Genomic DNA, 4,390 nt, shown 5'->3' with positions numbered 1-4,390 from the left:
GCACACGAGGTCAGGGCAGCATGGCTCGACTTTCCGCATAGAAGAGCCGCAACCCGTTGTGCAGACGAGGAGATCACCGAACCCTGAAGCCTCTCAGCAGGGGATAAACAGAAGACCCCCCAGAGCAGGGGGTGCGCAGCCCATCACGGGCACCATTCCCCCACCAGAGAGTGGAAATGGGGGAGGTGCGCTAACCACGGCAGCAACTAGCCGGGTACAGGCCGAGCCAAGCTTGGACGGGATTGGCCTACTAGCACCGCCACCCTTACCGGAGAGTTTGGACCCCGAAGCCCCGGCAAATAATCGACAGGTCATGGATTTGTAGCTGCAGATGCTCCACACCAACGAGATGCTGCGCACCTTCATGAACCAGATGGCCCGAGGCGGGCTAATGGGCCAGCTGCTGGCCGCGCCCCCGCCAGCTCCGATGCGCGCAGAGAGAAACTTACAGCAAAATGGTGGCCGGCGTAGAGCCAAACCGAGTCGGGCCGCGTCCTCGCACCCTTCTTTTCAGAAGACTCCACCTCCGCGCCCTAGCAGAGGCGCTCGGCGGGATGAACAAGAGCATCGCCAAAGCCCGCGAATAGGGCAGGAAATCGAACCAGCCGGCTCGGTAGCGAGGAGGTCGGTATTTTCTAGACGGATCGGAGAGGACGAATAGCCGAGAAGAGTCTGAGAACAAAGGAAAGACCCGGTGGAAAGGCGTGCGCCGAGACAAGGAGAAGGATCTCGTCGTACTCCCCGGCGTCAGAGCTCACCTCCCGGAGAAGAACAACAGGGGAGTCCCCGGGGGTCCAACTTCCAGGAAGAAAGAAGAACAAGGAAGGATGGTGAGGACCGAGCTGACCAGAATGACCGACTACAATGGGACGATCGACCCTATCGATCCCGGGCCGAGGAGCCGGTTGGCCGAGCACCCAAAATCGAGCTGGAAAGGCGCCTACGAGACTTGGCGGAGCAAGTGGAGGGGTTGAAGAAACAAGCGACCCCGGACGCCTACTCTTTGGTCGGGCGTCACCCTTATCCTCCCGAGATCATGACCGCACCGCTACCGAACGGGTTCAAACCTCCCCCGTTCGACCGATATGACGGGACGACTGACCCGACAGATCACATCAACTACTTTAATGTGATGATGACCATGTACGGGGGAACCGAAATCGTTTCTTGCCAAGCCTTCCCTGCATCCCTTAAGGGCGCGGCGACCTCATGGTTCTCCTGGTTGCCGTCGAACTCCATAAAAAACTTCGCTCAACTCTGCCGAGCCTTTGTCACATGCTTCCAGAGTAGTATGAAACATAAGAAGACAACGGTCAACCTCCTCAGCGTGAAGCAGAGGCCCGACGAGTCGATCCGAGCATTCGTCTCCCGTTTCAACAAGGAATCCTTAGACATCAAGGATTTAGATGAGGCCACGGCCCATACGGCTATGAGCAACGGATTGGCCGACATGGACCTTATCAAGGACCTGGCCTGGAAGCCGACAAGAAACCTGGCCGAGCTCTTGGAGAGGTGCAACGAGTTCGCAAATATGGCCGAGGTCCTCCAAGCCCGGAAGGGCAACGAAGGCCGTACCGACAACAAACGACCGAAGGGAAGACAAAAGGCCAAGGACGGATCACCGAGCTGACAGGTCGGATCAAGCTCGGAGCCCCGACTACACGCCATTGAATGCCTCTCGCAAGGAGATCTTGATGCAAATACAAGATGGGGGGTACATCCGTCGACCCCGACCGATGCAAGCGGGGTCATCTCGGAATCCCAACAAATATTGCCAGTTCCACCAGGACACCGGTCACGACACAGAAGATTGTTATCAACTGAAAAGAGAAATCGAAGAGCTGATAAAAGCGGGCCACTTGAAGCGATATGTCAAAGGAGGCCGTGAAGATCGTGGAGGTCGACGGCCTGATGACCGAGATCAAAGAAGAGCCGAGCCTAGGGCCGAAAACAGGCGAGTTGAACGAAACGATGACAAGGTCCGAGTCGAGAAGAAGGAGGACGGATCTGGGCCGAGCAATGACAAGGGAGCCCCCATATGCACTATCCTCAGAGGGCCCGGGCAAGAGACTACTCGAAAGGCTAAGGCAAACGCGCACTTCGTTGGAGTGGCCGAGATGCCCGGCAAGAAACTCAAGCCGACGGTGACGATCTCCTTCACGGAAGCCGACCTCGAAGGTATAAGTTTACCTCATGATGATGCTTTAGTGGTGCAGGTAGAAATTGTGAACAGACCCGTCCACTGTGTATTGGTCGATACCGGCGCATCCATGGACCTTATGTCACTAGAAGCATACCGACAATTTGGCTTCGGCGATGAAGCGCTCAAGCTAGAAGGCACCTCGCTTCACGGGTTTTCAGGAGCGGCCGCGACCATCAAAGGCTCGATCGACCTACTGGTCACAATTGGGCAAGCTCCATGCCAGGTGACAATCCAAGTCAAATTCATGGTGGTACGGTCAGTAGTGGCTTTCAACGCCATACTCGGTCATCCTTCATTGACCGCCCTCCAAGCCATCATCTCCCCGACACATTTGAAGATGAAGTTCCCCACCGAGAACGGTGTCGGCGAGGTCCGAGGCGACCAGAAGAAGGCACGGGAGTGCTACGCTATTTTCGTCAAGCAAAACAAGGGTAATGTTCGAGGAATGGCCATGTGCGTCGAGCATCTCCCCGAGGATCAGCGGGATGAGCTTATCGAGAGAAGAGGACGACCCGTGGAAGACCTGACCCCACTTCATCTCAGCGAAGATGACCCGGCCAAGGTGGTCCAGCTCAGATCACTACTAAATGAAGATCAAAGGAATCGGCTTGGAGTTTTCTTAAAAGCGAACGCCGATGTCTTCGCCTGGTCGGCCGCTGACATGTCGGGCATACCCAGGCATATAGCTGAGCACCGACTCCATGGAGATCCGGGTCGAAAACCAATCCGACAGAAGAGAAGGAACTACGCACTTGATCGACAAACTGCAATCAAAGAAGAGGTGGAGAAGCTTCGCCGATCAGGATTCATCCGAGAAGAAAAATTCTCGACCTGGTTGGCTAACGTCGTCATGGTCCCTAAACCGAACAGAAAGTGGAGAATGTGTGTCGACTACACCGATCTCAAGAAGGCTTTCCCAAAGGATGAGTGTCCACTACCTCGGATCGACCTCTTGATCCACGCCACGGCAAGTCACGAGATGCTGAGTTTCATGGACGCGTACTCTGACTACAACCAAATCATGATGCATGAGGAGGACGAGTCATACACGGCATTCTGAACTGACCAAGAAAATTCCTGCTACAAGGTCATGCCGTTCGGATTGAGGAACGCCGGAGCGACATACCAGCGCCTCATGAACTATATATTCCGCGGGCAGATCGGAAGGAACATGGAAGTCTACGTGGACGACATGTTGGTGAAAAGTTTGAAGGCCGAACACCACTTGGCCGACCTGGAAGAAGCCTTTGGCGTATTGAGGAAGAACCAGATGAAGCTGAATCCGGCCAAGTGTGCATTCGGCGTGACCTCGGGAAAGTTCCTCGGCTTCATGGTCTCTGTCAGAGGCATCGAAGCCAATCCGGAAAAAATCAGAGCCATCCAAGATATGAGTCCCCCAAGGACGATCCGAGAAGTACAAAGGCTAAATGGACGTGTGGCGGCGCTGGCACGATTCATGTTGAGATCGGGCGACAAATGCCTACCGTTCTTTAAAGCCCTAAAGAATATCCGGAACCCAAAGGACTTCATTTGGTCGGGCGAATGTCAGGAAGCTTTTGAAGAGCTGAAGAAATATTTGGAGAACCCGCCTCTTCTCAGCCGACCCGAACCAAAAGAGGAGCTTCAAGTCTACTTAACCGCTACTCCCGTGGTGGTCAGTGCGGTGTTGATCAGGGAAGAGAGTCGAACCCAAAGGCCGATATACTATATCAGCCACGTTCTTGTCGATGCCGAGACAAGGTACTCTGGGTTCAAGAAAGTAGCATTCACTCTGGTCATGGCTGCAAGGAAACTAAGGCCGTACTTCCAAGCTCATCCGATCGCGGTACTGACCGACCAGCCACTCAGGAAGATATTGCACAAACCCGACGTTTTGGGACGGCTGATTACCTGGGCGGTTGAACTAAGTGAATACGACATAAGCTATCGACCGAGGACGGCGATAAAATGATAAGCCCTTGCCGACTTCATCGCCGAATGCACGGGGCCCGAACATGAGGTCGGAGAAGAAAAGACAGTCGAAGAGGTCGGGGTTACGGCCGACCCGATTTGGACCATGAATGTTGACGAATCAAGCAACTCCGAAGGAAGCGGGGCCGGCCTAATACTTGTAAGCCCCGAAGGGTTTCTGATCCAATATGCCCTAAGGTTCAAGTTTCCCGCCTCGAACAACGAGGCTGAGTATGA

This window comes from Telopea speciosissima, chromosome 10 (genome assembly GCF_018873765.1).
Source record: "Telopea speciosissima isolate NSW1024214 ecotype Mountain lineage chromosome 10, Tspe_v1, whole genome shotgun sequence".
NCBI lineage: Eukaryota > Viridiplantae > Streptophyta > Magnoliopsida > Proteales > Proteaceae > Telopea > Telopea speciosissima.
The sequence above is the reverse complement of the archived record's forward strand: the minus strand, read 5'-3'. Positions refer to the sequence as shown.